The 25,552-nt window shown below is 35.9% G+C and overlaps 1 pseudogene; it reads right to left on the reverse strand.

The window, feature by feature from the left end:
- Window positions 1-23,091: 23,091 nt before the first annotated feature.
- LOC113925300 lies at window positions 23,092-23,717 on the reverse strand (annotated as a pseudogene).
- Window positions 23,718-25,552: the final 1,835 nt, after the last annotated feature.

Genomic DNA, 25,552 nt, shown 5'->3' on the forward strand with positions numbered 1-25,552 from the left:
CACTTTAAACTAGTTGAAGGCAGGATCCATGTTTGTTTTGTTCCAAGATCACAACTAGTGCTAAACACATCGTAGGATATTTATATCAATTAATTAGAATAAGAATAGAATAAAAGAAATCAGAATATTACATTGTTTCTTATAACTTTCCATTTCCCTGTAAATTCATAGATTCTTGACATGCCAGACTGGTTGCATGTGTCTACATTGATGGCTTCTCTCATCCTTATCATCTTTGGTTACTCCAGTGATCTTAACATTAGAATTTGCTAGATGAAATGTAAGTATCTGTGATATTGTGATTTATGATCAGGATATATTTGGTTTTTGTCCCATTTCTGGCACAGAACTCCTGTTACCACTGGAATTTCCTAAATGATAAGAGCAATAAAGTTTTTCTTATGTTAAAGAGGTGGCTTTCAGAAGATACTAGGTATCCTAAGGGTTTTGGGGATTGGTTGCCAGGGAACTCAACCCTGTGAGTAGAGGATTGGAATGTTTAGTTCCATCCCTGACCTGGGAAATGTGAGAGGCCAGAGGTTGCATCAGTTGCCAATGGCTGATGATTTATCAATCATGCCAATGTCATGAAACCTCCAGAAAAATCCAAAAGACAGGTTCAGAGAGCTTCAGGGTTGGTGAACCCACAAGAAAGGTAGGGAGAGTGGTGTACTCAGAGCATGGAAGCTTTGCACCCTTTCCCCATACTTTGTCCTATGCATCTTTTACATCTGGCTGTTCCTGAGTTATATCCTTTTATAATAAATCAGTGATTTGATGAGTGAAGTGTTTCTCTAAGTTCTGTGAGCCACTTTAGCAAATTAATTGAACCCCAGAGGAGGGGATCATGGGAACCTCTGATTATAGTCAGTAGGTCAGATGCACAGGTGACAACCTGGACTTGCTATTGGCATCTGAAGATAGAGCTGTGTGGTGTACTCATGTGGGTACACTTGTGTACTGAACTTGTAGCTTGTGGAATCTGATGTACTTTCCAGGCAGATAGTGTCAGAATTGAGTTGAACTGTAGGGCATCAAGATGGCTTCAGAAAATTGTTTGTGGGGAAAACCTCTGACACACACAAACATACACACACACACTAAAATTGGGGTGCAGAAACTTTTAGTAACCATATATAGGTGTTCAAGGGACCTACATGAGGCTTATAAGAAACTTCAAGTTTACATGTAATTGAAGATTCTCTTTCCACACCCCTATTGCCATTTTTGACAGCACGTCATTCTGTCTGTTCATTTTTCTGTGGCTTAAGATCACTCACTCAGACTCTCTGATTCCTTTTTTGGAACCACATTTTTGGTTACGATGTGTAAAGGAATCATGGAGAGAAGACACACAAAAGCCATAATTTTCATCCTAAGACTTCATACTCTGAAATGCTCTAATTTCCATTTTCTCTCTAAATTGTCTATTTTTTCCCTTTTTATATAGCACTATATATGGTAAGCTGTCTCTAGGAAGGCTCCCAAACAGAACTGCCTTCTGATATTTAATCCCTTGTGGTAACATTTCTGCTTGAGTGTAAATTGGACTTACTGGCTCATTTCTAGAAAATAGAATATGGCAGAAGAGATGAGATATCACTCTTGAAATTAGGATAAAATACTCTATGACCGCTGTCTTGTTTTCTCTCCCTCTTTTGCTCACTCACTCTTAGAGAAGTCAACTGCCATATTTTAAGCTGCTTTCTGGAAAGTTCCACATGGTAAGAAACTGATATCTCCACCTGATAGTCTGGAGGTCTTCTAATGCCATGTGAGTGAGCTTAGAAGTTTCTCCTCCAGTGGAGCTTCAAGTTGACTATGGCTCTGTCTGACACATTGACTGGAGCTGTGTGAGAGACGCTGAGCCAGAGAGAGCAGCTAACCCCATGCTTCATTTCCTGATACACGCACTGAACTCATGTTTATTATTTTAAGCCTCACTGGTAATTTATTTTGCAGCAGTAATCAAATACACTCTGCTGAATTAGCAATAACCCCGGTAGTCCCCCAAATTGCAGTAGCTTAACAAAATAAAATGCCTCTTAATGTTTGTAGTTACATGTATTTTTGTAAATCTTTGGTTAATGTTTATCTCTCCTTTTCGATTATTAGAGCCATGAGGTTATGGACCATGTTTGTTTGGTTCTTCACAAGCATATGGTAGGTGTTTGATGAATATTCTTTGAGTGATTGAATAAATGAATGAATGATCTCAGACTGTCTCACTTACCCTGATTTGTAAACTGGGGAGATTTCTAAGCCCGCCCGAAGATCCAACACTTTGTGCTGTGATGCGGCGACAGTTAGCAAATGCTAACATGAGGGTAAATGTAGGAATTTTCTTTAGAGAGGGACCTGTTTTTTTCAGCCTGAGTGCTTTCCCTTCCTGATTAGTAAATCCCAGAGGACTGTTCTCACCACAGCATGGCTAAGAACACGGATGGAACACTTCGTGGATGTCCTCTGTGGATAACTAGGCACAACACTGATCTACACAAAGAATCCTGAGGGGAGTTGGGTAACTCAGTTTCTTTCCTTCCAAGGTCAAACTCTGGCCTGTTTTACTTTGGAATGAAGAAAGGGAAAAACAACTGGATACTATTTTTAAATGGTACCCATTTGCTTTCTTACCTTACCGTGCACCACCCACCATGGAGTTCCACTCTTGAATAGTTTTCTTTGCCACTGAGTGTGTGTGTGTGCATGGGTGTGTCTGTGTCACTTTGAATTTTTTCCAAGTTCAATATTAAGTTGAAATAAAGTAAAGCAAAGAAGCAAACAAACAAAAGCGCAGAATACAAACTTTCACTTAATCTTTATTGTTTTATTTTTCTTAAAAATTTTTTAAAGATTTATTTATTTATTTAAGAGGGCGGGGGCAGAGGGAGAGAAGCAGACTCCCCCTGAGTGTGGAGCCTGAAGCCAGGATCGATCTCATGACTCTGAGATTATGACCCTGAGATCATGACCTGAGCCCAAATCAAGAGTCGAACTACCAACTGAGACATCCAGGTGCCCTTAATCTTTACGGTTTTCCCTTCTCTTCTTCTGTCTTCCACCCTGCATCTTGTATCCCCATTTTTACCCACTTGCTTGTCTCCAGAGGAGCTTTAAGGGAACAAATCGCTGGAAAGTGGCCAAGGGCTGGCCCCTGGGATTGAAACCAGGAAAGAGAAGGGTCGGAGAGGGATTGGGGGCAGGGCACTAACATTTAACTGCTTCCCCTAGGCCATGCACTTTACATCCATAGACCCACTGAATTCTCACAGAAAACTATTCTGGAGGTAATATTACTTCCTTCTCTCCCATTTTCTATGTGAAGAACCTCAGGTTTAGAGAAGTAGGCATTTTACCCATGGTTAAACAGCAGGTCTGGATCAGAGCAGGCATTTTAATGCAGGTTTGTCTGATTCCAAACCCCACATGATCCTCACATCACTTACTTGTAAAGAAAGGAGCATGACTGTGCAAAATACAAATTAACAGGAGGTAAATCTCTCCCCAGCGTACTGTGTGGTATTAGAGCTAAAAGTGGGGTGTTTGCACCTCACTTAAGTTGCAATGGATTCTCTAATTTCAAAAATGTTGAAGGATTTCACTAGGGACATAAATCTGTTTGGTGCTTAGAAAGAAATAGAGATTAACTTAGAACACACAATTACCGTGCCCATACAGAGATGGGCTGGGGATTGTGTTTTGCCAGCACACCAATAGCCATCTGTGCTTCAGATTTTCCAAATGAATTTTTGTATTTACTCGCTCTCATGGCAAAACCTCTCAGAACACTTCTTGGTCATTTGAAAATCCATGTTGACACAAGCTTTGCTGGAGTTGCTTGTAATTCCATAGTAACCAAGAGCCTCTCCTAGCTGTTTTCTTGGCTTTATTCATCCGTTTGCCCTTCATTTTAGAAATCTCCAACAGTGTTGGGTTTGTATAATCTTAGTTCTTTCCTTATGCCCAGAGGCCAAAAGAGAGAAAAATGTGTGGAGAATTGGGGAATTCTCAGCCAAATCGAATGAGAAAATTGAGGCAATTATCTGAAAAATACATGTGGAAACCTGTTATCACTCAGAATGAAAGGTAAACGACTTCAGATTTCTGTTTCATTTGGACTAAGAAGGCTGAAGAGATTGCAGTCTTTTCCCTCTCATGCATAAATCACTGAGTTACACATTTGCGAGGATGAAGGTGTCACTGAAGTACTTGTTTAAAAATAAATATTGCTTCTCACAGAAAGGCTAAATTCATTCTCCAAGGAGCTGTAGTCATGGTAATGACACTTCAGAACTAAAATCAACATTACTTTCTTCGATGAAGCTACTTATTGCATGGTTTCAGAAATACACACGTTTTGCCTATTTGAGAATTTAAACCATTAAATGAATGCTCTTGAAAGTCATTGTCCGAGGTTCTTAAATTTCTTCCCTTTAAAAACATATGTGCTTGCTTTTCACCTGATCAAAAAGGCTGCTATTATGTTATTATATAGATCAACTACTAAATCCAGGACCTATCAGTTTTCTCTGACAAAAAAAAAGTTAAACTCCATGTCAGGAATGTAGACTTTTTCCCTTCATATTTGTAGGTAGGAGAAAATTGTTTACTCAACACATGATTTGTATAGTGAGAAGCTCACTCTTTTGTTCATGCAAGGGTCTTTCTCATTTTTTCAATGTATTTTTTTTCCTGTGTATACAGGTTTATTGTAGAAAATTTGGAGAATATTGCAAAATTGCGAAGGAGAATGCAAACACTACTAATTCACAACTTACAGTAAATGTAGTTAATGTGTGGCGTATTTGTATGTACTTCATGGAGCTCAAAGTTTATGCAACGGTATGTCTTATATTTCACACTTCATGCATCTTGAGCATTTCCCTTGTCCGTCATATTCCATAAAAACCTCATTTGTAGTAACTGAATACTATTTCATGTCCTAAGGGCTATATAATGATAATTTGTTAGTTTGGAAATCTTATGCCTTGATCTTCTTCTAGAGAATACAGCAGAAAATACCAGCAATATGTTTTTCCATTTCCTTCTGGAATTTTATTTTATATATCATTCATAAAATATAATTGGACTTTTACTTAATAAAGAAAACTATGAGTGCCTGGAACATCAAATAATGCCTTTATTTTAAGATGTTATAAATGTAAATAAGATAGTGATGTTTGGACATTTTATACACAATAGATATCCCACACTTTCACAATGGAATCCTCACTAATACCTTTTGACTCTTTTGTTTAATTTCTCTCCCCTCTAAGATTTTATTAGGAACATTTCTTCTTGGGAATTGAGACAGAAAGCACTCTCATTCACCCTTACCTCTTTTTTTGTTTTGTGATTTGGGGTTCAAAAGGAAGGAAGCCCTCTGCATTTTTTGAAAAACACTGCTGTGCTTCTCTGAAAATATAAGGGTAAATGATGATCATGTGCTTGAGCCCTTCTGCGTTCTGCCCTGTGCCCTTTAGGACCTTACTCTTTGGCAACCCTCAGCAGAAGGGAAAGCTGCTCTGTACAGCAGGAGGGAAATGGACTGTCTTCAAATGGGCAGTCTACCTATGGAGGCCTTTCTGTTTGCTTTTAGTGCCTGTGGCTTTGATCCTTGATAACAGATAAGAATTTCTGACGTAAATAAGCTTTAGTGTTCAATATCTTTAAGACCCTAAGACCATTAATTGCTATTGCTTGGAATGTACTAATGACTTTACTTAATCACTTGGATTGTGCTGGTCACAGCTCATGATTTTATTAGTGTTGAAGCCTTGTCAATAGCTGCCAGTGCATGAAGAAGGAGGAGGAGGGGGAGGGAGAGGGAAGAGGGAGTATTTATTACCTCTTCCTTTACCCCCCCGCACCCCCCCCCATTTAACATAGAATCTGGGTGGAGAAGACAGAAAAGATATATATAATAAAGAATGACAGCACAAAAGAGGAGGCTGAAAGTCTCACTTTCAAATTGTTTACACATTTGACTCTCATCAGGGATTTCTCAAAGAAGTCACATGTAAACTTGATGGTTAGTCATTGATTGATTAGCATTGCCTGTTCTTCGATGAGCCAGGGAATAGGCTACTTTAGGTGAGCCAGATCCAAGGGGATGCTGCAGAGCAGGTAATACAGAGACAAGGGAGTTGAACAGGCATCAGATAGATAGGAGTGAGAGTAGAGACCATAGCAGATTGCAAGCTGGACGGGAGAGAATGAAAGAAGATAGATCAGGGCCAGACCCAGCAGTGTGTCAGTAAATATTGAATGGATAACTGCATGAGAATTTTGCTTGAAAGAGCATCTTAAACTGATCTCTTTGGCTTCTGCCCTGTTTACCATTAGAGTTCAATGGAACAGAACTGATGAGGAAAGTTGTGAACAAACCACCCCATTTAATTAATCCCCTGCTGGTTTTGTCAATGATCTTTTCCCCACCACATGTCCTCTTCATCAGGGTTCGGCAAGATACAGAATAATGAATTTAGCATAGCATCTGTTAATTTGTCAGCTATTTACCATATTTTTTTCTCTTAATTGTCAATTCTTCTTTTTTTTTTTTTTTAATGAAGACTAACAAGGCATTACTAATTTATGGAATGGCTTTATCCACGCTCTTAAATGTTAATTTGCATTCACTAAAATAAGACTGGGGTCATCACTTTCCTTTGATTGCTCTCTTCCTTCATAGTTATTTGCATCTAAACGTGCTGAGTGAATGTGTTTTTAGTTTTCTGAAAATGAGCATATTTGAAATATATCTTGAGATTCTTGGCTTCATTGAAGCATTTGGAAGCCTCTCTTATCCCTCTGTATTTTATGTTCTGGTGAAAATCTCAGAAATATATGTAACAGGGAAAAAATGCAGATAATTTATGTATTCAGAACATTTTCTCAACATATGCTAATGTATTATACTGTCACCTGGCAGTCTGGTTGGTTGTGGTTAAAAGTTGCACAAAATTCAAATATTCTATTATTTTCTGTGGATTCTTTTAAAATCATGTTTGGTTTCTATTTTATTTCAGTTACTTCAGTTCTATTTATCCTTATTGTTGACTAATACAGCAGCTGACATATAAATATGTACACATTATTTTATGTTTTTATTCAAAAAAATGCCAATGCAAGAAAAGAACTACTGTTTAAAAGTGATATGCCCACTTTTATCTAAGTAAGCTTAAGTAATAAATTTAAAATACATTTGTGGGGTGGTTTATCAGATGTCTACTCACTCATACTCCAGTTGCTTTTATACGCATGAAGAAGGGGCTGGAGGATGCAATAGAAGCTTGGTAAAGGGTTAGGATCTTTCTGTTGCTCAACAGACCAGGTAGATAATGCTCTTGTCCCTTTCTTCTTAGTGTTACTCCAGGTGGTCATGGATCTTCATGCAATGTAAGAGGGACACAAAACTGTATGAACGGCACTGACTACAGTGTTTTAAAAATCGTGTATGGAAACAATGAAGCCAATAAAAATACATGTTCCTAATGTAGGTAAGTCCGTGAGTGATTTTGAGTATGGTATTTTTAAAATTACTGAACTGACAATCAGCCTTTTGAAGCTAACTAGTTACTTACTAGTGGACTAAAAAACAAAAACAAAAACTCCAAGTTGGAAGGATTTATAAAGTCATATAATTGAATCCTTTTGTTTGTATGGTAGAAGTCACTGACTAAGAGAAACTCAAGTCACTTTTTAAAGATTATCTGGCTGATTAATATTAGAACTAGATATCTTATAACCATATATACCTTCCCTGAAAAAAAAATACAAATAAATTGTAAAATTTGTATTTTTAAAGTGTATTTAAATTTCCAATATCAAACCTATTATTTAACATCCTCTTTTTAGAGGGGTTTTTGCTGTTTTCTTGGATTTCCTTGATTTTCTATACTTTATTTGCACCCTAACCCATCTTTATTTTCTGAATGCTAATATAATGAGAACTAATATTTCCCTTTGTCATTTATGATGTGTCTGGGACACAGGCAAAAAATAGCTCAGAATATATTACAATGCATTTAATGCTCAATGATCCTAACCAAAGAATATAATCAACAAGAATCATTTCTGCTACATATGCCATTTATGTTCCTATAAAGCTTTTGCTAGAATTTTATGTGAATGCAATCATACATTCCATAAGGTATCATTGTTCTTCCATGTGAAGGGTTTGCTTTACTATTTCTTGTTTGAGTCTGCTTGTGAGAAATTTTTCCAACTGTTTTTAAATCTGAAACAGTCTTTATTTGCCTTTGTTTTTTCAGAGATATTTGTGTGGCAATAGAATTATAGTTTGACAATTAGGCTAAATAATGTCATCTCTGAGATGTCTATGTGCTAGGCTCCAGAATCCGTGGATACTTTAACTTACCTGGTAAAGGGGACTTTGTGGATGTGATCAGTTAAGGTAAGGGCTTTGATATTTTTCTTGGATTATCTGGGTGAGTCTAATGCAATCACAAGTGTCCTAATGAAAATAGAAGATGTAAGGACAGAAACAACTGTCACAGAGGAGGGAGAATGTTATGCTACAGATTTTGAAAATGGAGAAAGGGACCATGAGTTAAGAAATGCAGGTGACCTCAAAGCAGGGAAAGATAAGGGAATGGATTCCCCCTAGAGCTTACAGAAAGAACACAATCCTGCTGACTTCCTGATTTTAGTCCAGGGAAAGTGATTTCAGACTTATCTCCAGAAATGGAAAGTTAAAAGTTCATACTGTTTTAAGTTACTAAGTTTGTGGTGATTTGTTTATAGTAGCAATAAAAAATTACTAAAATAGTATTTTTCTTTTACTACTTTAAAGAGGTGGCTCTACTATTTTCTCACCTGCATTGAGAAATCTGTCATCTTTATTTTTGCTCCCTTGTATGCAATGTATCCTTTTTCCTTGGCTGCTTTTAAGATATTATTTTTATCAATGGTGTTGAGCAATTAGATTATGATATGCATTGGTGTAGTTTTCTTCATGTTTCTTGTGCTTATAGTTTGTTAAGTCTTTTGGATTTATAAGCTTTAGTTTAAAACTTGGGGCCATTATTTCTTCAAAAAAATTTTTTTTATCTGGTCTCCAGCTCCCATTTCCTGCTTTCTTTCAGTTGATTTAATCAAGTGTATTTCATTTCATTTCACCTGTCCCACAGGTCACTGAAATACTTCATTTTGGGGGGATTCCTCTTTTTCTCTGTGTTTCGTTTTGGAAAGTTTCTATTCCATGTTTTCAAGATCACCGATCTTTTTTTCTGCTATGAATTCCTTCCAATAGATTTTTAAATTTTTGTTTCCCTCATACATTTTTTAAAAATTTTAAAACAGTTTTAGATTTACAAAAAAGCATAATAATGTACAGATAGCTTCCATATACTCTCTCACCCACTTTCCTGTTATAATATATTACAATTTAGGAACCAATATTGATATATTATTATTAACTTAAGTATATATTTCATTCAGATTGCTTTAATTTTTACATAATGTCCTTTTCTGTTCCAGGGCATCATCGCATCATCCAGAATGTCATATATTTACTCAGCATATCTCCTTACTTCTCTTGGCTATGACAGTTTTTCAGACTTCTCTTGTTTTGATGATGTTGATGTTTTGGGTACTGATCAGATATTTTGTAGAATGTTCCTCAATTTAGGATTGTCTGATGTGTTTCTAATTATTAAACTGGAGTTATGGATTTTTTTGGAGAGAGAAAAGAAAGGTATAGTGCCATTCTCATCCCATCATATCAAGGGTATGTGTATATCATCAGCATGACTTTTTATTATTAATGCTAACCTCTACCTGGCTAAGGTAGTGCTTTCCAGGTTTCTCTATAAAGTTAATCAGTCCCCACTTACTATATTGCACCCTTTGGAAGGAAGTTATTATGTGCAGCTTATAGTTAGGGAGTTAGGGATAGAGAGAATCTATATAAATTTTTTGGAATTCTTCTGCATGAGAAACTTATCTTTTCTCCTCCATTTATTTATTCAATCATTTTTTATATCAGTATATGGACTCTTGGATATTTATTTTACACTTTGGTTATAATCCAGTACAAGTTTATTTCATTGCTCAAATATGTCTGCTTTTCACATTAGGAGTTCTGCCTATTAGCTCTTATGTCCCTTTAACACTTTCTTCTTCTTCTTCTTCTTCTTCTTCTTCTTCTTCTTCTTCTTCTTCTTCTTCTTCTTCTTCTTCTTCTTCTTCTTCTTCTTCTTCTTCTTCTTTTCTTCATCTTCTTAATATTTTTAAAGCACTTTCTTACTTTCTGGCTCATTCTGTACATTTCCTGGCCCAGAAATCCGTCACTTCTCCAAGGAGCCATGATTCTTTTATTTATTTTTTTTAAAGATTTTATTTATTTATTTGACAGAGAAAGGGAACACAAGCAGGGGGAGTGGGAGAGGGAGAAGCAGGCTTTCCGCGGAGCAGGGAGCCCGATGCGGGGCTCGATCCCTCCTGGGATCATGACCTGAGCCAAAGGCAAACGCTTAATGACTGAGCCACCCAGGCGCCCCAAACAAACTGGTAGATCTTGGTTTCTAATACCATCTTCAATTAAAAGAATCATGGTTCCGGGACGCGCCTGGGTGGCTCAGTGGTTAAAAGTTTGCCTTTGGCTCAGGTCATGATCCCAGGGTCCTGGGATTGAGTCCCATGTCAGGCTCCCTGCTCTGCTGGAAGCCTGCTTCTCCCTCTCCCACTCCCCCAGCTTGTGTTCCTTCTCTCGCTTTTTCTCTCTCTCTGTCAAATAAATAAATAAAATCTTAAAAAAAAAAAAAAGAAACCAAGATCTCGGCACTAGGTGTGCTCATTGCTATTGCAGTGTCAATACTTCCAGGTCATCTCAGGTGACAGGGCAAGAAAGCAAATGTGAGCATACTAGCCTATGTATAGCTACATATTTAAAAGTATTTCAATAGGTAAGGATCTTCACCTATATAAAGCTAAACCTGACATCATACTGATGTCATCTATTCAGTGTTTTTTCACTTTAGACATTGTCGTTTTCTCTAGAAGTATGATTTGAATCTTTTTTATAGATTTCATACTTCTACTTAATTTTTTATTACATGAAATGTAGTTATATTAATTATTTTGATATACATTTTCCCCTAATTTTAACATTTGTGTTAGTTCTGTATCTGTTCAATTGATTATTCTTTTCATTAGGGCTCATGTTTTTACTTACTTGCCTGCCTGATAATCTTTGCTTAGAAGGCAGACATTGTGAATTTTACCTTTTTGGGAATTGAATATTTTTATATTCTTATAAATATTCTTGAGCTTTGCTCTGGGATGCAGTTGTGTTACTTAAAAATAATTTAATCCTTTTAGTTCTTTTATGATTTGTTGGGTGGGTTTAGATCAGTGATTGTTCTAGAGCTAATTACTCCTCGTCACTAATGAAAGAACTTACTGAGAACTCTACCCAGTGCCCAGTAAATTATGAGTTTTTCTTCTGTTGCTGGATTGAACAAGCACTATACACCGTTCTGTGTGATCGTTGGGTAATTAAGCCTTTTAAGCCAAAACATGTGGGTGAACTCTAGAAGCTAGGATGACCTTCCACTGACAACCATCAGTGAAAGTGTATCTCAGTCATATAGTCATGGAGGAGTGAATTCTGCCAATAATTAAAAAGGCAAGGATTTCTCCAGAAAGGACCCTATGACATCTTTAGTACCCCATGCCCCATCTGGGATTTCTGACCCAAAGCACTATAAAGAAGTAAATCTGATTCACCATGAGAGACTATGGACTCTGAGAAACAAACTGAGGGTTCTATAGGGGAGGGGGGGTGGGGGTATGGGGTGGCTGGGTGATAGACATTGGGGAGGGTATGTGCTATGGTGAGCGCTGTGAATTGTGTAAGACTGACGAATCACAGACCTGTACCTCTGAAAAAAATAACACATTATATGTTAAAAAAAAGAAGATAGTAGGAAGGGAAAAATGAAGGGGGGGAAATCGGAGGGAGAGATGAACCATGGAGACTATGGACTCTGAGAAACAAACTGAGGGTTCTAGAGGAGGGGGGGTGGGGGGATGGGTTAGCCCAGTGATGGGTATTAAGGAGGCACGAACTGCATGGAGCACTGAGCGTTATACGCAAACAATGAATCATGGAACACTACATCCAAAACTAATGATGTAATGTATGGTGATTAACATAACATAATAAAATAAAAAATAAAGAAGTAAATCTGATTCAAGTCACTAAGTTTGTGGTAATTTGTTATGGCAGCAATAGAAAATGAATACGCCAATCTTTTGTAATGTTATTCTGATAACTTTACTACCTTGTTTGAAAAAAATCTTCAAAGGATCAAATCTCCTTTCATAGAGTAACATACAAGATCCTTTCCAAACCCATCCTTACCAACTACATCAGCTACATTTCCCACTATTTTTGAAGTGATATCCTGCAATTACCTTATAGAAATAGTTCTGTCCTTTAACAAATTTTTTTTTTCCATGTTATTTCTTGTGCTTAGAAAATTTTACTAGTTTTCCTGAAAACTTCCAATCTTCAAAGGAGATTGAGATCATATGTTGTCTTCTGTGTGTGTAACTACTGTTTCTCCCATGAGCATTCTCATGGCTGTTTCCTTTCAAAACCCTTTGCAATTAGGAGGAACCCACATGCTGGCATATATCTCAGGATGTTATAACACCTACACATTTATTTCCTTCAGTAGATTGTGTTCTATGGAGAGGGGGGTTAGTTCTAGGGAAACTAAAATTAAGATAATATAAACTATAGACCCACTAACAAAAGACTCAGAATTAATTTGGTTGCTTGATAAATAGTACTAAGTTTCATGATTCGATATCTTAGTCTTCTGACAGAGGGGTTTAATGAAAAAAGCTAGTTTCTATCACAATGAAGATGTGCCAATGTCTTTTGAATCTTTGGATAAGGCTAATTATTAAGTATTGCATTCTCAAATTTCAAATATATGCATATATAGAAAATACTGGGTCTTACATCTAAAGTGATTTGGAAATGCACTGGCAGATCTTATTTTACAGTGACCTCTACTGCCAAATAAACTGATCCATAGTAAGACAAAATTAGAAACATTTGGATGTAACTGATTACTTAAAACCTCTACCTTTATTTTGCCATGGTCTTAAGTACTTGGGGAATTTAAATGATATTATTTTTATCACATGTTGTAGCAGCATAAACATGTGAAAGGAAATAGTTTTTTTCCCCCTATAATAATTATTCTCAACAAAATATTTCTGGGCATCTCTCCCAAGAGGTTTAATTTTGTTTTTTTGTGTAATAATAACTTTGAGGTGTTACTATCACCATGCAAAAAAGTGGAATTTAAAATTTCTTTTTTCTATAAAATGTATGATTCCACTTTTATGAAGTCCAAGAACTGGAAAACATAACCCAAGATACAGAAATGAGGATGTGGTTGCCTAAGTGGGAAATGTAGATTTATTAGAAAAGGGACAAGCAGAAACTTTCAGGAGGGATGGGATGATTAATAACCCCCAAGCAACCAAGGACATTCTTTGAATCAATTTATTGTATTTATTTCTTCTTTTTGAATATTTTCTGTTCTATGTTGATATTGGCCTTTGAGTGGAATACCGATTAAGGGAGGTTTACGGACAGACTGCTGTTGTTTAAACTTTTAAAAATCCTTTCATTTTTTTTTTCATTTTGAGAGCATGATTCACTAAACCAGTGAACATTTGTACATGGTTAAGTACAGCATAAATACTAATTTAATGCTGTGTGCTACAAATATAAGAGAAAAATACAAATAGATATTTCCATCCAGCATTTCTTGATCATTAACAATATTCAATAAAGAAATCTCTTTCAGTGACATTTCGTTTTACTAATTATCACTTGAAGCCAAACAATAACATATAATTTCACTCATTTCAGATAAAAACTATTTGAACCTATATTCTTCCTATATTCTAAGAGTTGTTTCTGAAAATCAAAATATGAAACTAGATGACTTGAAGTTGCATGTTTGCCATTTCAAATTCATGTAATTAAATCAATAAATTTAAAGTTACAGAAGGTGATAATGAGTTTGCTCATAGTAATAAAAACTAATGTTGGAGAAGGAATGTGCAGGAACTGAAATGATTCAATAACTCTAATTAAGGCAGTAGTGAGAAATGCCACCATAGGCCAAATGCTGAATGACCTAATTCTTCCTCCCTTTTTCACTTTTTGAAATAGCTTCACCAAATGAATTGCCCTCTTCAGTGTTCTATTTTATAAACTCTGATGACCAATACTTAAAGTGCAAGTGAAGAAGCATCATAACAAACAAGTTATTTAAAACACCAATGTCTGATTACCCAAAACAGTGCTCCACGTGGAGTGAAATAATATATTGTTATCACTGAAGAGAATATTAATTGTACATATGAAATTTCCAATAAGCAATATTCTGGCATTTGGGTTCTAAATTAAATTTGTGTGATTGTTTTAGAGAGCTATTTGTTCTGGCCAGGAACTAATTCAACCTAATATGATTGCATGACACTCTCATATGTAAAACTACAAAATACTTTATATCAAAGAAGAAATATTAATTAGTAGAGGAAATGCTAAGGGGTCATTTGTTTCTGCATATAGTTTGATTATCTCTTAAAAGGTGTTGCTGTCAATGCTGACCACTGTAGACCCTGGTTCTGCAAGGACTTCCAAATGGATTACAATCTCAATCAAAGGGAATAGGGAGTGAGATAGAAGGCAGATCAAGAGGCATCAAATCATAGGCTCCTAGAAACAGAAAAATGAAAGAGTCTTTTCAAAGTCATCTGTTCAATTTCCATGTAAAGAGGTAAATGTGCCTTTCTGTTATGAACTGGCCAGATTTAAGCTTTCTGAGGGCAGGACCAAGTCTTTCCAGGTTTATTTGTTTAGAAGCTTATTTTTCTGGAGTTAAGAATTAAGTGGACTTTGCCTAAAATGGATATAGAAGGAGTATGGATGAAAGATGTTCCTCACTCTATGAATAATTTGTTAAAATGGCATAAGATAAATAGACCATTGATTACAAAATGATTTAGCATATCAAAACAGAATAAAAATACATAGCCAGGAATAATTGCCCCTTGTTTATATTTCTTAGCTTAGAAAAACATCAAAGGCTACTTTACTTTTTCTTGAGTGTTTTGCAAGAACGTTTTCTTAGGGGAAATGAGGCTGGATATCTTTTTTTTGGAGGCCAAAGATATCTGGACATTTGTTCTGCAGCCCATCTAGGAGCAATAAACTCTGAGAGAATAACTTAAAAAGTGAGTGATTAACTTCTCTTTCTTTCTAAGAGCGCTCATTTATTCAACCTTGTATCAGCACCAAGCATAGTTGTTAGTATAGTGAGAGAGATAAATAACTATGTTCATAGAATACCATTTTTTCCTTTCAATAAACTATTGCTGGAGTGTCCAAATGTTCTCCAAACCAATCCCTGCTTTTTAACTATAAATATAGCAAATATATATTTCTTTTTCTTCTAAAAACATGATATTCAACTTGAAGCAAGGAAGAAAGTACAATAAAAAGTAGGCCTTTGTATCTTTTTTTTTGCTATAGTAGAATACACATAAAGTTTAGAGATTGATTTATTCCCTCCACCAATTGTTCAATCAGACCTAGGCAGTCAGCAGGAAATGAAAAGCATTCTAGTTCCTTTTATTATGATGATATTTCCTTTGTCATTATTAAATAGAAAAAAAAATCTTACCATAGAAAAACTTTAAAATGCAAAGAAGTATAAAAGATATAATAGAAGTTGCCCATTATCAAACAACCCAGAAATAACTACTATTTCCATAGTCTACCTCTCATGCAGATACACGATTACATTAATATGTGTATGGAAACAACGCCTGACACTTAAGAAACACGCAGTGAATATTAGCTATCACTAGTAGATGGTAACTATCATTATGAATCTATAATATAATTCTAAATCATTAGATCATATGGATGTGTCATATTTTATGAAAACATTCTTTTAATTTGGGCAACTAAAGTTTATATTATGTGTTGTTAACACTTTTTCTATAAAATTCTCTCTACATCTCAGAATATAATATTAAATTTATAGAAATGAAAGTACTTGACCAAGAAGCAGGAGCATTTTATTTATTTATTTATTTATTTATTTATTTATTTATTTATTTTTAAAAGTTACCCATGGATTTTTTTTAAAGAGTTTATTCATTTATTTGTCAGGTTGAGAGACAGCACAAGCAAGAGGAGCGGCAGGCAAAGGGAGGAGCAGACTCCCCAGTGAGCCCAATATAGGACTTGATTCCAGGACCCCAGGATCATGACCTGAGCCCAATGCTGACTGATCCACTCAGGCGTCCTGAAGCAGAAGCATTTTAAAAGATCATAACACATAATGTAAAATTTTCCTCTAAATATAAAATACATATACTTTTATCCTGGCAATAGAGTGGTCACACTCTACTTCCCTGGAAAATACTGGGCATTATCCATTGAAAAAAATTTCTTTAATTTTTCATAGGTAAAAATAATGACATGTCCCTTAAATTTGTGTTTTGACCAACTGTTTTTCCTTTTTTCTTTTCTATTTCAATTATTGGTAACACTGTTGTTATTGTTGTTGTTATTTTCCTCTCAATTTTCTCTTTGGGCAATTGTCATTTAAAAAGTTGAAGAGGGGCACCTGGGTGGCTCAGTTAGTTAAGCATCTGCCTTTGGTTCAGGTCGTGATCTTGGGAGTCCTGGGATTGAGCCCCGAGTTAGGCTCCCTGCTCAGCGGGGAGTCTGCTTCTCCCTCTCCCTCTGCCCGTTCCCCCTCTGCTCATGCTCTCTCTCTCAAATAAATAAATAAAATTAAAAGAAATGCTTAAAAATTGATAGATATTAAGGGTTACCTTTGTGTACAGTCTTTTTCCCTCTAGTTTTTATTTGCCTTTGAATGTAAAAAATTAGAGATTTCTAAGTTTATGTATCTAAATACATATTTTTAGGAAAACACACACACACACACACACACACACACACACACACACACACACTGAAAAGGTCAAATGAAAAGTTTGGTAAGTAGCTTTAAAATCTTTGTTCCAGAGAATGTCCCTAAATATCTTATCACTGGGCAATTTTATTTCACTATATCATTATGAATGTTTTATTTCACTTGAGATTGTTTCTAAGATAAAGTAGGATAGGTTATCAAATCATTTTAAAACATCAGAGACCTTAGGGAATATCAAGCTTTACTAATTATTTCAGGAATACAAGTAATACAAAGGCATAGGAGAAGCGGGAAGCGTTCTAAGACCACCAGTCCTTATGCTCAGATCCATCTTTTAGCCATATCACTATACCCTCTGGCACAGATTAACATGTGAGATCTTAAGCAATATGTGCTTACTCAAAAAAGAATTATTTCAATGTTAAAATATTTCCATTCTATGCTCTGATAGTTACATAGCTGATGTGACATTTTCCTAGGAGCTCTACCCCATACATCCATGGATTCAAGCTTTGTTTACTACATATGTGAGCCTAATAAGACAGCCACATCCTAAAAAAGCAGTCCACAGATTAGGACTCTCCTTTTAGAATATACCATTAGTGTGTTTGCCAGAAGGTCTGTCATTTGAAAATTTTCAAGATATTTTCACTACATTATCTTCCTTCTTTCCAGTCATGTAAGTGAGCTTGGGAGTGTTCTTCCCCAGGTTTATCCTTGAGTTCACTGCGACCCTGTCCAACACCTTGACTATAGATTTTGAGAGACTGTGGACCAGAAGAACCCAGCTAATCTATGCCAATTCTTATCTACAAGAACGATGAGATAATAAATGTTTGTTCTATTAAGTGGTGATACGTTAAACAGTAATAGATAATTGCTATTTTGGCACGTGGAAGTAAGGTATTGCCATTAAAAAAAAAAACAAAAAAAAACTAAAAGTGTGGGAGTGGCTTTGTATCCAGGCAGAGGGCAGAGGCTGAAATGATTTTTGCAGAGCTTGTTAGAGAAAGCCTATTGCCTTGAAGAGAATGTTAGCAGAAATCTGGACTTCAAGGGAGTTGCCAATGAGAGCTCAAAAAGAAGTGACCAAGGTGGTATTGGAAATAGGAAGAAAGGGGAATCCTTGGTGTGTAGGGACAGAAAGTTTAGTAACACTCTCACGTGCAGTAACCTGAAATGTAGAAAATGTGTCCAAAGATGTAGCTAAGGACATTCCAAAGCAGAGTGTTGAAGGCACTGCCCAGTTTCTTCTTAATGTCTATTGTAAAATTTGAAAAGAAAGCTAGACACAGAGAGAAAGATTGTTTAAAAAAAGGAGCCAGAGCTTGATGGTTTTTAAAATTCTCAGTCTCTCCAACTGGCAAATGTTGCAAAAATCAAGAAATGCCTTCTTAGAAAAGATCAGTTCCATGGCATTGCCAAAAAACATGGTCTGCAGATGTCTCATCTTTGTCCAAGCCCTCAGAAAGATCAATGGCAAGTTTATCAAGGGAGTACACACTCACACAAGGGATTTGTTAAAAGGAAGCTTCAGGATTTATATCCAAGAGCTTTGTAGGTATGGTTTTGTCTCATGGAGTAAATTCCAAGGACATTCACAGGAGGCCCATAAAGTGACAGTACAGAGTGAAAAGCAGTTGGACTGCCCTATGCCCACACAAACCTATCACAATAAGCAGCAGGAGAAAAAAACTCAGCAGAAAACATGTGTTACCTTTCATTAAAAAAAAAAAAAAAAGCTCAGAGGAAAGAACCAAGAGCCCAGATGGAGATGTAAAGAGCCAATTAGAATTATTCCCTGGTTTGGGGACCTAATGAGGAAACCCAACATTTACCTGACAAGATTTCAGAAATGTTATGGACCAGTGATTCATGTTTGGTTTCCATTTTCCCCTATTCCTGTCCCACCATACTGTATTGAGTATGCGAGGGGGAGTGCAGATTGTCTCTTTAGTTTCAAAGTCTATGGAACAAGAGGACCTGTACACTATAAGTTCTCTTAAGGGACTACACCTAAAAAGCTTCATTCACATCTGGACTTGATTTAGATAATGAGAACTGTATTTTAGACACTGCTTTAATTCATGTAGGGAGAATTGCATGTAAGGAGAATGAAAAACATCAAAGGCTAGAAAATAAACTATGGTAAGTTGCCTCTAAAATGGCTACTAATATTCCTTGCCTTTAAATTTCTATACAACAGATACTAAATGTTTACCATGTAAGATTATTACATTTGGGGATTATTTGTTACATAGAAATAGATAACACAATATGAAATTTAAAAAAAATTTAATTTAACCTTACCATCATTCTTTAAAGTAAAATATATATTATTGTATTGTGTTATATTCCTTTTTAGACATTAAAAAAACTATATCAAGACATTTAGAGTTGACAGAATGTAATCTACCTCTATCCTGGGTGTTGAGAAAATAATCTGTAGCATACCATCCCTGTTGTCAAGATGCTCACTATCTAGTAGGTAAAAGAGAGATAATGTTACTGTTATCCAACAAATGCCCAAACAGAGTGTGTATGACATATGTGCACAATACTATAAGGTCAAAGAAGAGTATTTGGAAAAAAAAAAACAAAAAAAAACAAAGAAGAGTATTTGGTTCTGTATCAGGTAGTAGGAACTATTTCATATGCTAAATAATTATTGATATAATAATATAACTTTTAGGTTATACAACTTATTAGTTTGCAATGCCTTAAGCAAAAGAGACTTTATTGCCTCATACAGTTGAGTAGGAATGATCCTTGGGTTAGATCTCATAATCCAAAGGAATGCTGAAAGAAACAGTGTCACTCTCTCCTTTCCTCTCCCTTTATTCAGTTTCATCAGTTCTTGGTTTCCTTTGGCTTTATTTTGCCAGCTAGCTTCCTCTGTGGAGGAGACAGCTTCTCACAGCTCAGATTCTCATTCTTTCAACTTAACAAGAAATGGTATGTTTCTCTGTGTCTTAGTTTCTTCATCTATAAAGTGGGGGTAATAGTGACTAACTCATCAGGTTGTTGTGAATACTAGCTGGGTTAGGCAAGTATTCAGAAGGGTGTCCAGCATAAAGTAAAACTTGCTTGGGCTACCCAGTCTATACTTCTCCCTTCAACCTGGATTCCCATATCTGATTGTCTATTGGAAATCTCCATTTAATGTCTAATAAACATCTCAAATTTAACATTTCTAAAACTGAGCTCCTGGCATGTCCTCCAAACCTGCTTTTCTCAAGATTTTCCTAGATCAGTATATTCAATTTTTCTAGTTGCTTAGGCCAAAAATCATCCTTGATTACTATCTTTCTTTCATATTCCACTTCACATTTGTCAGAAGATCCTGTTAGTTCTATCAGCACTGTCTAGTAGAATTTTCTATATCGATGGAAAGGATCTACATGTGTGTTGTCCAATATGGTACCACAAGCTCATGAAGTTATTGAGCCCTTGAAATGTGGTTCACATAACTGAGGAACAGAATTTTTAGTTTCATTTCACTTTCAGTAGTTAAATTTCAAAGGTGGAATTCGAGGGGTGCCTGGGTGGCTCAGCCAGTTAAGTGTCAGACTCTTGGTTTCGGCTCAGGTCATGATCTCAGGGTCCTAAGATCAAGCCCTTTATTATTGGGCCCTGTGCTCAGCAGGGAGTTTGTTTGTGATTCTCTCCCTCTTGCTCTGCTCCTCCCTCTCCCTCTGCCTCCCTCCCTCCCTGTCTCTCTCTCAAATAAATAAATAAATCTAAAAAAAAAGTGTTAAATTTGAATGACTGCATTTGGCCATATTAGGTGGCACACCTGTCGTGTATTTTTAAAATAAATATAGAATCTCACCACTTCTGATGAATTTTATTATTGCAATCCTAGTCTAAGGCACCCTCATCTTTTGTCTTATGTCAACACCTTCTCTGGTGGTCCCTTTTCTCTTTATTGTTGTCTTCAGTCTGTTCTCACTATAGCAGCCAAAGCAATACTTTTGAAACATATTTCACCACATCAATACTTATCTCAAAGCCCTCCAGAATTTTCTCACATGAGCAAAAGTCCAAATTACCACAGCCCTACTGTGGCCTTGCCTCCTTGATACCTCTGATTTTTCTTCTACTATTCTCCCTCTTGTTCACTCTGTTTCAGGTACGCTGACCTTTGCATCAAAGGCACATTCCCAATAAGGATCTTTGTGCTTGGTTTCTCTTCTTCCTGGAATGTTCTTCCTCTGGATTTCTATAGGGTTTGCTCTCTTACTTCTCGCGGTTCTTTCCTCACATTCTCACTAAGGCCCTTCCTAAATTTTCAATCCTCCCCAGAGGAAGAGGAATATTTTTAAATTTTCTTAATTTTCAGTTTTCTCCCCTCAACACTTCCTATCACCTTCCACTAACTTATTTTTTCTTCTTAGCATGTATTAGTAACATTCGAGATATTTTACTTATTTGTTCTCTGTCTCCATTAAAATGAAAGCTTGATGAAGGCTGTGATCCCCATTTGTTCTGGGTACTGTTGTATCCTGAGCACCTGGAGCTATGCCAGTACATAGTGGGCTTGCAATAAATGTTTGTATTAATTGGGCAATTATCCTATCTATGTGCAAGACTTGTTTATATGGACTCTCTTCAGTCTTGTAAGTATTTGCTCATTATGGACATATTCACATGACTTCCATTAATTAAAGTTTTTGGGCAAAAAATTTGAATTCTGACTAAAAAGTGTCTGTATACCTTGTCTGAAAAAAATCCTGATAACCTGACTTTAAGATAAACTCTTGTTTGGTATTTAAATTTTCTCAAAGAGGCTTCTTTGTAGGTTCTTCCAATAGCAAAATCGGGTTTTTTTGGCTGATTTTTTTTTTTTTTAGACATAATTCATGTATAGAACATCAGGATGAACAAATGTTATTTCGTTTTTTCCCCTAACATACTATGTTCTATACTCTAATGTTAAACTGTTTAAAATTTAATAAAATAATGCTAAACCAACTTTAAAAAACCTTACCTTGAAATTCCTTTCTAGGGCCCCTGGGTGGCTCAGATGGTTAAGCGTCTGCCTTCGGCTCAGGTCATGATCCTGGCGACCTGGGATCGAGTCCCGCATCGGGCTCCCTGCTCAGGGGAGAGCCTGCTTCTCCCTCTCCCACTCCCCCTGCTTGTGTTCTCTCTCTCACTGTCTCTGTCAAATAAATAAACAAAATATTTTTTTAAAAAAAGGGAAGAAAAAAATTCCTTTCTAACACAAACAATACCTATATTTTCAGTTTTACAAAAAATGAAAAAATTCTATTGAATTTTTAGTTAACATTCCTTCAAAGTAAACTCTATTATGTTACAAAAAACCTAAGTTCCAATGACTGTATTATTTTCTGAATTTGTTAAAACTATTTTTTAGATATAAGAATATATTATAATGCATTATAAAGTACTGTTATTAAGGTTCAATAAAGCTAATTAGTTTTTCTTAATATTAGATTTCACTCTTGGCAATACTTGCTTGGTTATAAATAAGTTGCTATTCAAAATCCTGAAATGGTTGTAAGATAAGGGAATTCTTAAAACCCACAGCTCCCGAACTGTGTCCTGAGGCACCCTGGAAAGTCATAGTGAAGCCATGGAGATGACATGGAATATTTTAAAATTTTCCCCCAAAATGTAGAGACACTCAACATCTTTTGGCCACCATCAGAACTATTAGGTCAAGGTAGTTCACAGTTTCAATGTAGATCATGTTACATTCCTCTCAATGATGTTATATCTTTATGAATCTGGGTTTTCTATTTTTTTCTGTAATAAAAGTCAAATACTATTACAAAATCAGAACAAGAATTGAGGTGGTGATGTAAATGAGATTTCAAGAATTGAGGAGTTTGTGGGACCCAACTGGGTACATATAACCTGTTAATAAGTGAATGTAGTACTTAAGAATGAAATAAAATATTATTTTTTAATTTATATGTAGTGGTTTTGCATATGAGTACTGAATTTTGGGAATTTATTTATTTATTTATTTATTTATTTATTTATTTATTTATTTATGACAGGAAGTAGGTTTTATCAGTGGGCATGAATAGAGGGGACAGTGCCAAGGTTCTCATGAGTTCAGAGCCCACCATTTGTCCAGGGGGCCACAATTAGGGATATATTTAACCCCACGGCCATCTGGGATGAGCCACTTTTCCGCCACCACGTCTTCAAATTCATCAGCATTAAACTTAGCCAAGCCCCATTTCTTGGAAATGTGGATCTTCTGGTGGCCAGGGAACTTGAACTTGGCCCTGCCTAGGGCCTCAATCTCATGCCCCTTGTTCTGCGGCTTGGTAGGGATGGACATGATGACTTGGCGAACATGGACCCTGGCTACTCTGCCCTGGGGCTTTCCAAAGGCACCCCGCATGACTTACAGGACGACATCCTGTTGATGTGGGTGCTGTGGAAGGGCTGGAGCTATCCTCGGATGTGAAAATCATCTTTGCCACAGCTTTTCACTATGTACGTGCTGGCACAAATAAGGGCAGCCTCCAGGGCTTCAAGGGAGAGCTGCTTATATTCATCTGACGCCATGTGGCTGCAGAGAGGGAATTCATCCACTTTTGCCTTCTTCCACCCCAGGTCAAAGATGCAGATCTTGGCATCAGGGACACCTCTGCAGAGCAAGATTTTGGGATACAGCTTGTTCTTACCGTATGGTTAACACTGAGCAGGGCGGCAGCCCATGGAGACACCAAGATTTTCAGTGGTGCGCCGAAGGAAATGATTCTAAAGTTTTGGAATAACAACTTATTACGTTGTGTAGACCTAGCTACTTAATAAATAAAACTGTTAAGGATTTATTTTGGCCTCAGAGCACTGTGAAAATATTACTGATAACAGAAAATTTGAGAACCAGTGGAGCCAGATTGTTTTCTATTTTTACTTTTGTTATTTACTGAAATTCAGGATTTTTTCATATTTTTCCAGTTCTATTGAGAAATAATTGACAAACATTGCTGTAGAAGTTTAAGGTGTACAGCATAGCATAATGGTTTGATTTACATATGTTGTGAAATGATTACCAGAATAAGTTTCATTAACATTCAACATCTCATATAGATACAATGAAAAGAAAAGAAAAAAAGAAACACATTTTCCTTGTGGTAAGAACTCTTAGGATCTCTCCTTTAACAATTTTCCTATATCTCATACAGCAGTGTAAACTATGGTCATCGCGTGATACGTTACATCCGTAGTACTTATTTGTCTTTTAACTGGAAGTTTGTACCTTCTGATCACCTTCCTCTACTTTTAATTCTTAGAACTCTAGGAAACATTATTTATAGAAAAATGATGTGATGAAGCTGTTGATGTTACAAGAAATTATTTATGGAAGTGAATTTGTGGCCATGGTCCTAATCACTTTCAATTTGTTTACCACTAATAGAACTTGGAAACAATATTCAATTTGGATTTGTAACAAAAAAATATCAAAAATAGTGAGTTTTCAGTTTTGGGAAAATTTCAAGACATAGTTTTGAAACTCTTTGGATTTGACAAGACCCAGTTGAATTCTGCCAAGGCACTCTTTTTCCTAGTTTTTTAGGCTCTTGTGTATTTGTGGAGAAATTTAATCCTTATGTTACTGATTCATTTACACTTAACTCATCAAAGTATTTGGTAAATACATTTGATATCCAAAGAGCTTTATGAGAAGTTACATCTGGAAATTCTAAAGTTTTATAAATCATTCTTGAACTTCATTTCTTTAAACCAGAAAGTCACATTTTTCTAAAGCATGTAGAACTAGAACCTCAAATTTGACTTTAATTTGGTACACTTCTGAAACCAAGTAAGAGTAAACTGAGTGAAACATTTTTGAATATTCCTCTTGTAAGGTATATCAGTGTAGTGGATTTGGGTTTTCCCTAATGGCATAATAGTTCAATAATTAAAAATCTGAGTAATAGTCAAATATTTTATGTGTGTTGTTTTTTAATGGAAATGTTCCCTATCAGGATAAAAAATTGCATTTTAATCATTTTGAAAGCTCTCTTAGTGGGTAAATTTAACATGATAAGCCATATTGGCTAATTAGTTATCTGATTTTTCATTGGCAAAAACTTCAAAACCAACAAAATAGCCTGTGTCATAGTATTTTAAGTGTGATAAATGTTGTGCATGACCTCAGGAATGTGTCCTAAAGCAAGCAATGGTTAGCATGTTAAAAAACAAAAACTTTAAAAAATGCATTAGATCATGTCTGCAAAAGACAAATGTTTGTTAATAACACTGTGTTATTTGGCCTAACTTTTTTAATGTCCTAAACATAAGGCATTAATGAAATAAGATTACACTCTAAGCAAATACTAGATGTGAGTAATCTTATTTCTATTCAGCAATCAACTTACTAAAACAAAATGTGTAGTTCCCTTAGATACACAAAACAATGTAGTATCATCAGGACATTTATTAGGTAAACTGTATGAAGTTGCCATTTTTACATTAAAAACTGGTCAAATACAGGCAATTTCACATGGCTGAACCTGTATCTGGTCATAAACAAATCAGTATGGAAAGTA

This window comes from Zalophus californianus, chromosome 2, assembly GCF_009762305.2.
Source record: "Zalophus californianus isolate mZalCal1 chromosome 2, mZalCal1.pri.v2, whole genome shotgun sequence".
Classification (NCBI taxonomy): domain Eukaryota; kingdom Metazoa; phylum Chordata; class Mammalia; order Carnivora; family Otariidae; genus Zalophus; species Zalophus californianus.